Source organism: Nicotiana tabacum, chromosome 24 (assembly GCF_000715075.1).
Source record: "Nicotiana tabacum cultivar K326 chromosome 24, ASM71507v2, whole genome shotgun sequence".
NCBI classification, from domain to species: Eukaryota; Viridiplantae; Streptophyta; class Magnoliopsida; order Solanales; family Solanaceae; genus Nicotiana; species Nicotiana tabacum.
In genome coordinates this window covers 35,689,008-35,700,523 of record NC_134103.1, presented here as the reverse complement: position 1 = coordinate 35,700,523, position 11,516 = coordinate 35,689,008, and the positions used below count along the sequence as shown (strand labels likewise).

The 11,516-nt window shown below is 35.2% G+C and overlaps 1 pseudogene; it reads right to left on the bottom strand.

Annotated features, from left to right (window-relative positions):
- Positions 1 to 6,782: 6,782 nt before the first annotated feature.
- Positions 6,783 to 9,307, bottom strand: LOC107794362 (uncharacterized; annotated as a pseudogene).
- Positions 9,308 to 11,516: the final 2,209 nt, after the last annotated feature.

Genomic DNA, 11,516 nt, shown 5'->3' with positions numbered 1-11,516 from the left:
AGTAATCTCTCCGATAGTCGTGGCACATTGAGAGTAATCTCTCCGATAATCGGGTCATTTTGAGAGTAATCTCTCCGATAGTCGAGCCACATTGAGAGTGATCTCTCCGATAGTCAAGCCACATTGAGAGTAATCTCCCCGATAATTGGGCCATAAGAGTAATCTCTCTAATATTCGGGTCGTGATGAGTACCCTAAGATTGTCTTCTTCATGCATGGATTATTTCGTTAAATAAGAACATATCCTTCTTGCTTGATCTACAAAAAAACAAATGTACACAAAAACGTAAGAAGAAGAAAAAGATTTTTTTTTTACCTATAAAAGATACACCTGGACAAGCTTGTAGATGCCGCAAATAAGTGTTGAAAAAATAGGAGCATATGGGTTTATATACAACTTTGAAAGACAATGTTGAAAATGTAGTGGCGATGTGGGACAAAGGTAAAGGCGGTGATTTAATGCTTCCATGATCAAGTAGATATCAGCTGAAGCAATTTGTCTTCGAGTAAAATACATACTCCTATGTCTCATGAAAGTTGTCTTATATAATTGTCCACTATGGTTTTGAAAAGTTTCCTGATACTAGTTTAAGTTCCAACCAAAAAGTTGGCGACAAGAGTGGGTTGCTATAGTGGTAAGCACCCTTCACTTCCAACCAAAAAGTTGTGAGTTCGAGTCACCCCAAGAGCAAGGTGAGGAGTTCTTGAAGGGAGGGAGCCGAGGGTCTATCGAAAACAACCTCTCTACCTTAGGGTAGGGGTAAATTTTGTGTACACACTACCCTTCCTAGACCTCACTAGTGAGATTATACTAGGTTGTTGTTGTTGTTGTTGTTGTTGTTAATCCATTGGGCTAGCCCATTTAATTGGGCTAAAGTGATGAGCCCACTTCATTAATCCCAAGATGTCATCTTCCTAGAGGCCCAGTTCGGTGCCACGTGTCATATGATGTGGCACGCCAAGTCAAGCGGAAGAGCCAATAGGACATGTGTCAAAATGACAAGGCATGCCACGTCATATTAAAAGGCCAATGAAATCGCGCCACATGTGCAAGTGACATGTTTTGGCCAATCAAATGCGGCCATGTCACACTTCAATTTGATTGGTCGGAAAGAGTTTGTTTTTATCATAATTCTTCCCTCCCACAACTGTAAATAAGGGTCTTCATAACACATAAAAGACACCAGAAGTTATAACAAAAAGCAAGAAAGAGCTCGTGGATCAAACGCTGCAAATTCCTCCATAAGTTTCAAGCTTCAAGCAATCAAGTTCAAACTCAAGAACGAAGAACAAGTCAGGTTCAAGCTCAAGAACGAAGAACAAGTCAGGTTCAAGCTCAAGAACGAAGAACAAGTCAAGTTCAAGCTCAATAACGAAGAACAAATCAAGTTCAAGTTCAACCAATCAAGCTCAAACTCAAGAACAAGATCATCGTTTGTGGCATCAACTACATATTCAAGATTGTCACGACCCAAAATCCAACTAGTCGTGATGGCACCTAACCCAACCCGCTAGGTAAGCCAACTTTCAATTATCCAATTACAATAACAATTATTTAAAAGAGAATATCTAAAACAAATATACTTCCCCAAGAACTGGTAGTACAAATCACGAGCTTCTAAGAATAGAGTATACAAAGCGAAAATAAAATAAATACATAGTCTGTTTGAATAGTACATAAACAGAGCTTTTATAAATCTAAGGCTACCCTGAACAAGAGGCAGCTACAACAGGAATGCAGATACATCTTCAAATCTGCCAACCATCGAACACTGCCACAACAGCAGCCAATATCTGCACGCAATGTGCAGAAGTGCAGTATCAGTACAACCGACCCCATGTACTTAGTAAGTAACAAACCAAGCCTTAGGTTGAAAGTAGTGACGAGCTTCTACCAAGGTCAGAGTCCAACTTCCATAACCAATAATAGTTCATAACAATATTAAACAAGTAATACCAGAAGTAACTCAAAGAATAAATGCTCAGCTAAATCATGACTTCTGAAAATAGTTTTGCCTTTTAAGTACATTAATGAAAACCCGAATCGTTTACCGAAGTTACCAAAAATATGAATAAGTTTGAAAACAATAATTTTTTCAAAATCCTTTCAATAATAAATAAAATATCTCATTTTCTTTCCCAGATAACCAGTGTAAAACAAATGCATCACTATGCCCATCTGTCAACATGTGTGAGAAATTATTAATAATGTGATACCGTACAGCGTGAGGAAAAACACATCTCTATGCATATATGTCATGTGTGCATGTCAATGCAATGTATCTTAGAGATTGCACTCATGTACTCACACTCTCAGAGTACTTAATCTCATTGTCTCGCATTCTCTCTCACTGTGCTCAGCACACTCAATCACTCAATGCTATACAATACCTGCTGCGGCGTGCAGTCCGATCCCTGTTTATAGTCGACTGCGCTTACTGGAGGTGTGTACAGACTCATGAGGGACTCCTACAGCCCAAGCGTTATAAGCACGGACAACTCACGTGCCATAATATAAATATCTGGATCCGCACGGCCAACTCACGTGCTGCACGGCCAACTCACGTGCAATAATAATATAAGGATCCGCACGGCCAACTCACGTGCTGCACGGCCAACTCACGTGCAATAATAATATAAGGATCCGCACGGCCAACTCACGTGCTGCATGGCCAACTCACGTGCAATAATAAGCCACTAAGGCCTGCTGCAGGCGGCCAGCCCCGATCCATAAAATAGTAATAATATATATAAAGCCAACATGGCCTGCTGCGGCGTGCAGCCCGATCCCACAAATATCCTCGCAATCAGGCCTCGGCCTCCCTCGGTCATCAATCTCTCCAGTCTCTCTCTCATGGGCTCACAATGTCATGAGAATAGCCCAAAAATGATGATATGATGTATCAATAAATAACAACAGAGACTGAGATATGATATGCAATGAAATGAATATGACCGAGTATGAATTTTCAATATAACCAATAATTCACAGCAATATGACCTCTATGAGTCCCAATAATACTGGCACATAGCCTCAACATCATTTTTATGCTTTTCAGCTCAATTTCTTAACTCATAAAACCGCATGGAAAATTTCAAGATTATTTAACTACAAAATTCCACAGAAATAATTATGTCACAATTTCTATAGTGCACGCCCACACGCCCGTCACCTAGCATGTGCGTCACCTCCCAACAATTCACGAAATAGATATATTCAGGGTTCATGCCCTTAACTCCAATATTAAAAGAGTTACTTACCTCGAACAAGCCGCTTCCAATGTCAAGCACTCTAAATAATGCTCCAGAAATTCCATTCTGCGTGTAACAACTTCCGAATGGCTCGAATCTAGTCACAATTAATTTCAAAGCTTGAACAAGATCTTGATGAACAAAGCACTTGAGCTTCTTCCTCTCTCTAGAACACTCTCCCTTCTTTCTAAAAATATCAGATTTTTGCTCCAAAATGAGTCCCAAAGCCTATTTATCAAAATATGGTCGGGTTATGAAAATAAAAAAATTAACCCTCCGAAAGCAGGTATGCGGTCACATAATGGACTGCATAATGGATATGCGGGTTGCAAAATGCACCGCAAAATTGATTCCTAGAAATGTGCTTCACTGGACAGGTTTGCGACCATTTTGTGGTCGCATAACTACTTCTGTGATTGCATAATGGTTCTGCAATCGCATAATTGGTCGCAAAATCGCATTTTTCTAGCCTTTGGTAATTTAGTCATAACTTCTTGTAGGAATTTCCAAATGATGAACGATTTGAAGCGTTAGAAACTAAACTCAAAGATCTTTCATTTGATAGGTAATACGTTATATAACACTTCGTATTATGAGAGTTATGCTCATTTGAAGTTGGGTCTTCTGCGAACTCTCATGAACTTTAGTCTATTATGAAATTTCCAACTTCTACATTCGATGCTGAAACCTATCGAATCAAGTCCGTTTGACCTCAAATTTTGCACACAAGTCCTAAATGACATAATGAACTTATTCTAATTTTTGGAATCGGATTCCGACCCCGACATCAAAAAGTCAACCCCCCGGTCAAACTTTTCAAAAATTAATATTTCGGTATTTCAAACCCAATTCCACTACGGACCTCCAAATAATATTGTGGACATGCTCCTAAGCCCAAAATTACCATACGGAGTTATTAGAATCATAAAAATTTGAATCCGAGGTCATTTACATAATGGTCCATATCCGATCCATTTTTCTAACTTAAACTTTAAACCTTGGAACTAAGTGTTCCAATTCATTCCAAAACCTCACTGGACCCAAACCAATTACCCCGGCAATTCACACAATAACTGTAAGGTATAATTTGAGCAGTAAATGAGAAAACGGGATTGTAATACTCAAAACGACCAGTCGGGTCGTTACAAAGATCAAGCTCGAAGGCCCTTGAATTTATTTACTATTGGAAAGAAGAATGAGAGGATTCATAGAGATTGTATACTCATATTATTTGAAATCAAATACTACGATTGTTACGATATTTTTCGGTCTTGATTTTATTTTCTCGACGCAAATTTATTATCTACACAGCCGTTACAAAGAATCTTTGCATTAATGTCCAACCGTTATGCAGCCATCAAGAGGGGTTTTATTTATATTAAATAAGAGCTTGATTTGGGGATCTTGTCTCCATGAATTGAGCTATAAATAGAAGAATTTATATCCATCGTAGGACATGAAATATTTGTATGCAAAAAAGGCAAAATTAGCTCTTATTTTATAAAACAAGATCCTTTCTTTTGTTCTTGATATTGCTCTTATTACTGCTTTCAGAGAAACTCAGCCCACAGTCAAGCTTGTATTTTTTCAAGTTATTTTTAATTAATTTCTTCTGTTCTTATTTATTTTATATTTTTAGATCAAATTAATTCACGTGTCTATAAATCACGTTACAAATTCAACTGTACCGTTTTCCGATAAACATAAGATACAACAACTTTTTTAAGTCTGGACACTATTTGCAATATACAATAATGTTGGTACAAAAGTTATGCTATTATTAGTTAATACCACCGATCAAATACTGGATAAAATTAGTTTCAATGTTAAACTAGGATAATCTATCTAATCCATGTAACCAAACGACCCCTTAGTTCTTGCTTAACTATGGAATCTCAAGAGGTAAGATCAAATTTACCAATGTTCGTGATGGAGGTGAAACATCTGAACATTTTAGCATCTATACGCATAGTTGGTTGCCTCCATGATACTGTTTTACAAACATGGTTAAGATTAGGTCTTTCCCCAAATTTAATTAAGTCAAAATCATTAAAAACAAAATCCAACATAATTGGTCTAGTTTGGTAAATGAAAAAATTGAACCAACTCTATCTATGTACATCCGTAATGATTGAGATAAATTGTGGAAAGTTAAAAATAGATAGTGGTTAACCAACAAATTAAAGTCATATAATAGGTTAAAATATCATACATACAGATAGATACATACATATACATACATATATGAGGGCATGCGCACGTGCCTTCATTAATGTACTTTTGTGGAAAAAATCATATAGTTTGCAACTTCATTAATGTACATTTTTGGGTAAAAGTCTAGGTAGTTCGCAAAGTTCCAAAGATTTGGTTATTAATAATAAATTAAAGAAATTCGATGTGTATTTACAAAGATTAGTCGAGTAGTACTACCTCCACTCATTTTTAGTTATTCATTTTTGACTTTACACTTTTAAAAAAAAAATATAAATAAAATATGTATTTTATAATTTTTTTCATAATAATTATTGTATTCAAAAAGTCTTGGGAATAATTTGAGGAATAAAAATTAATGATAAGGATGAAACAAGAAAAAAAAATTATTTTCTCTTGATATGCTAAAAATGATAAGTAAAAGTGAAAATATATTTTTAGAATAATAGACAAGTAAAAGTGGACGGTGAGAGTACTTACTTGTTCTACTATCGATGAATACAAAAGAATCTTAGATGAAGTAATTATTAGTTACATTAGTTATAACTTGAAGATCTAAGGGCGTGCCCATAAAATATGTATGTGCATTATTGGTGTATCTTTCTGAAAAAACAAGTAGTTTATTGCGTGGACTCACATTACTTATTAGATCAAGGAAATTTGATTTATAATGTAATTTTAAAAGAATGCAGTTAATTGTGAGGGAACCCTATGCATAGATATAGCTTTAGGGAGCAAAACAGAACTGCGGATCAACTAGCGAAGGAAGGAGCTAGCCAAGAGAAAACTTTTTGGTGATGTGGTTGACGTAACAGTTTCTCTTTGTTTGTCATAGATACACTTATGGCAAACAAATTAGGGACTATTTTTACTAAAATATTTAGGCATGTAATTATAATCTATAGTCTGAATCATTCATTCGAACAATTTGTCTTACGGGCCCTGTATTTTATTATGATGCATATTAACTATTAATGAATTTATCATTTCGACCAAAATTTATTCTGTTCAATATAGTCAAATGATAAAAATTATCTTTACAAGTAGTAGTACTTGAATAAATAGATAATTATTTGATTTATTTTTTACGAGAGACTTTAATTATGTTTTCAATTTCATTTAGTTAAAACGTAAAAGTTAAAATCGCTAAATAGAGAGGGGGAACATTTATAAGACTAGTCATAGATGTGTTTTAAATGTCGCATGAGGTTAGATTTTGTACGTAGTGTAAGTTTGATAAATATAAATCTTTGTTAATGACACTTTTGTACTAGCTTCTACTGCTATACACAACGCTTATTTTATCCTTAGAAACTTCACCAATCACCTTTAAGTCTTCAAAATAAAAATACATACTTTTAGTTTACTAGAAGCATGATCAAACGTTACAATAAAATTCTACTTCATACTCATAGAAACTCTTTCCTTTCCCATCAATTCACTTGTCATAGACTTAAACTTCTTGTCCAATTCAATGGTTGAAGGATACGTCGTTGAAAGTAGGCAAATTCTCCGTACTTGTCGTGGAAGGGCGGCGTCACCGATTCCCACGGATTGCAACCTCTAATTCTGATATGCAAGACGCTCCCACTTCCATCTTCGTCGTCGATAACCTCGCAGCATTGCCGACGCGGTGCCTGTTTTATAGTGAAAATTAAATAATTTGACCCTCATGCTTCGGTTCCCTCACATAATTAAAATGAAAAAAGGGAGTAAGAAAGGTACATAAAAATAATACTAGAAATTTACCTGTCTCCATACTTGGGGAGATAGAATAGGCGCCTTGACATTAACCGTAGGAATTGCTAATGCTGGTCCATAATGTTCATTCTCGCATTGCTTGTTAATATCACCAACTCTATTATAACTAGTCAAGGTTTCACCATTACGGATATCAGTAACTTTATCTAAGTAGTACTCTATAGGCCTCTTACACGGTTCTACATAGTCTGGCCGAGTACTAAATGTGAACGGTCCTTCCATTCGTTTAATTGTTTTGAATGTTCGTACCGGCATCCCCAATTTCCTTGCATTCATCAGTCATGGATATAACTGAACTGAGTACCCCATGATACTGATAATGACCAGTTTCGCTTTAAGTCATAGCACAAACTCTGCTGCATCATCCGACTTGGGTCCTTTTTATAAGCCTCAATCACCTTCTTCGCTAAGTCTATTCGGCTCATTAATGGAATTAGAGGATCTACCAGGCCAAAATGGTGTAGTGATACAAATGGCGCAATAGGATGTGCTGCGAAAAACCTTCGTGGGCTTCCTTCTATATCCATCTTAAACAAATACGTTAAGTAAAACTTTCAGTTTCTGTATATGTAAAATTTATTTTAAAGGGTTAAAAAAGTCTATCAATATTTCGTGCTTTTATTATAGTAACAGAATAATATAGGTAAATATAAATATATTGGTCATTTAATTTCATTGCGTTCCATGATGAAAAAACAAAAAGAGGAGGGTGCTAATCTATACTGCTTTTCAATTAAAACCAAAATTGATATATTTGACAAGTACTGCATAGAACTACTATTAATTAAATTACTTTAGAATTGAAAATACTTAAAAAAAAAGAAAGATAGAATAGTAATCAATAAAACCCTTTTTAACTCTCCAAATACTAGCATAAATATAAGATGTGATATAAATCTATAATAAGATGAGACACATAGATATATAATTTTATTGCCCTAATGGTTACGTAAAGTATAACTTTGGATTTAGAAGAATGTGTGTACCACCGTGCCCTTTGAGTCGGTAAGGTCATGCACGCCAACGTCAGTGAAGAATAGTCGGAAAATACAAGATTGTATGTATACCTGATGGAAACCAAGTTCTTTGGTGAGAGGAACGCCAAGCTCAGAACCGTACAAGTAATGGTAGCGATTAATGCAGTCGTCTAACTAATTGCGAAGCCTTCGCCACCACAAGCAATACCATAGGAAAATAGAACATTTAGATCCACACTGTAGGAACTCCCACCAATGTAATACATTTTGTTGTGATCATATTTAGCCAAAACAGTCAATAGATTTTCAGTAAAAAAAACTGCGTCATCATCTCCCATTACAAACCACCTCACATTCGTGAAGCCCAGTTCAAAACTCTCCTTTACAATCCTCGCAATTCTCATAGGCGGAGTCAAAAATTTCACTAACATGCAGCACAATATAAAGAAGTAAGTAAACGAAGAAATTAGGTGGATTCAACATTTAATATATATATAATTTTTCACGGCTGACCTTTAACCAAACGAGCAGGTAAACTTGAATGCGGAAGTGCCTTGGGAGATCCTATAGGGTGGGAAAGTCTCCGGCCAGGATTCGTTTCCTGGGGGCGTCTTATCGAGCCACACGAATCCTCGCGTTACATTTGGTCTCCACCAGAGACCAGAGTGACCCGAGCGATTGTTCCATGTGTTAGCGGACCCTGCGATGCCAAACAGAATGTGGGCTATGTTAGTTTCTTTTTCTTCTTTGCTAAGATTTTCTCTGTTTGCGACGGCAGCAGAATAAGCATAGTTATGGGAGAAACGAGCAGTGAAGGAGATTAGAGAAATGGATGCGACTATGCCGATAGCAATGAGAAAACCCTTCATGGAAATGGTGAAATGATTTGTATCTAATTAATTTGCGTTTATTAGAGAAAAGAATGCTAATTATGGCTAAACTTTTATCCTCTTGCATTTTTTGCCTGATTGGGGAAACGTAGTTATGAAATTTGGTTTGTTTGTCGTTTTTCAAATTTTATATGTTCTATTTGCACTTGGGTGAGTAAATATTTCTCTTAGGGACAGGCTCCGTCGACAAGTTTCAAATCTCAAGGAAAAACTGTTTGGATGACTTGTGTTCTGCAGCTCGAACGTTCTAAAATCATTATTTTCACTGGGCGATTCATGTATCCCAAATTTACAATAGTATACAATTTGGTAAACCCAATATTGTGTTGGTAGCTGTGCTGTAGTTAATTCGTACAACTTCAAAGTTTTCGGTGAGATTCGAAATCTGACTGAAACTTGAAAAAAAAGTATTTTGAAACCTAATTTTTGAAAATTAAAGTTATGTTTAAATATGTATTTTATTTGAAAAAAATTTAAAGTTTTCTGAGGGTAAAAAAACTTTGTTAAATCACTATGATCTGAGACATTAATCACTTCTTAAGTGCTTTTGCATTTTTTTTTTATCCATTTAAGCAGTTGTTAAGTTGGAATTGGAAAGAGTGCACGTCGAAATTGTTAATAGTCAGATACTTGGGCCGCCAAATCAGCAAGATTCAATGTTATTTTAGGACCGAAAAAAATGGCAAAATTTGTGGCTGGGAAAAATGTTTTAAAAAAAAAAAATATTTTAAAAAAATAATTAGTTATTTTCTCGTATTTAGTTGCTAGAAATATTTTCTAAAGATACGTAACGGAAAAATCAGAAACTTTGGCTAAGCAATATGAACTTCTGAGTGGAAATGACACCAAGTAGTCACTTTTAAGTATGTTAGTTTATAATATATCCATAGTTTACAATATATTTAAAGATTAATCAATTTCGCTCAAATTTCAGGACGCGACGTCCTAGAGTTTAAACCTCAAAATTCAATCTTCAGGGTATCGTGTCGTAAAGTTCAAAAATTGTGTCCTGAAGTTCGAACCTTATGTCCTGAATTTTAAATTAGTAGTTCAGAAATTCAGGACACAAATTTCAAATTAGCAGCTCAAAAATTCAGGACACTAAGTCCTGAATTTTCAAATTCAGATACTTAGTCCTGAAGTTTGGGTGAATGAGCTAATCTTTAAATACATTGTAAATTATGGATATATTTTAACGAAAAATATATTTGGCCACACTAATAATAGCCCAAATATCTAGAATGGGGGCATTATGGTAACTTCGCAGGCTTTTGAGGGCATAATGGATAATTGTGCATTTTCGTTTTCCATCTGTACCCTTTAGCAAATTTTTATTTTAATTCAATTTTTTCAAACAATGACTTCCTTCACATATACACACGCATGGCTACATCATTTTTCAAGCACTCAATGCACATATACACATATTATACCAAACGAAATACATTGAAATATACACATAGTATACTAGTGGAAATAAGTAAATATTTAAACTACTACACTCATCTTGCATTGGTCACTTTCTAACCCTAAACTCTTAAATATATAGTGCTTCACCTAAGAAGCTTTTTCAGCTCCCATTTTTCTATCTTTATTTTCTCCTTCTTCATATTTTATATTTCTTTTAGAGTTAAGGGTTAGATTAAGGAATGGGGGACGAGAAAAGGAATAATGCTTCGAAAGTCTATGTTGTGTTTCGTGGCAAGAGGCCTGAATTATACAACTCTTGGCGTCAGTGTGACCCTATGGTTACTGGTGTCAAGGGTAGCATCTTCAAGACTTTCAAATCGTACGATGAAGCCATAGCAGCATTCAATGAGTTCAGAAAAAGTTGTCAAGTTGATAATATATCGGCATCGAAGGTGTATGCGATATTTCGTGGTAAAAGGCCTAGATTATACCACTTTTGGTGTGAGTGTGGTCCTATAGTTATAGGTTTCAAAGGAAGCATCTTCTAGTCTTACAAATCTTATGATGATCCATAGCAGCATTCAATGAATTCCAAGAAGAAAATGTTGACAATAAAGAAACATCTTCAAGTTCGTTTGTAGATGAAAGTAGTATAAGGGTTGAAGGTGACAATGGAACAAGTGTTATTTCATCTGTGTTGTTAGCTGGAATGTTTGTAAGGATGAAGATATCAGAAAATTGTTCAGTTTGATTATTAATAAAACTATTTTCCCCCTTATGAACTGAATATTTTGTCTATATTGTTGGATCTTAATTGAAAAGTTTGCTTCATAAGTACTTCTTTTATTCTCAACTATCTTCAAGTTTTTTTATATATTTCTTGACAATACATTTTTTTACTGTCCAAGGTTGGTGCCATAAGTTCAATGTGCTATCTTAATTTGAAAAACAAACTGACCACTGTTAAAGGACTTAATTAATCTTTACAAATGCTACTCTTAGTTCTTTCATTGCAT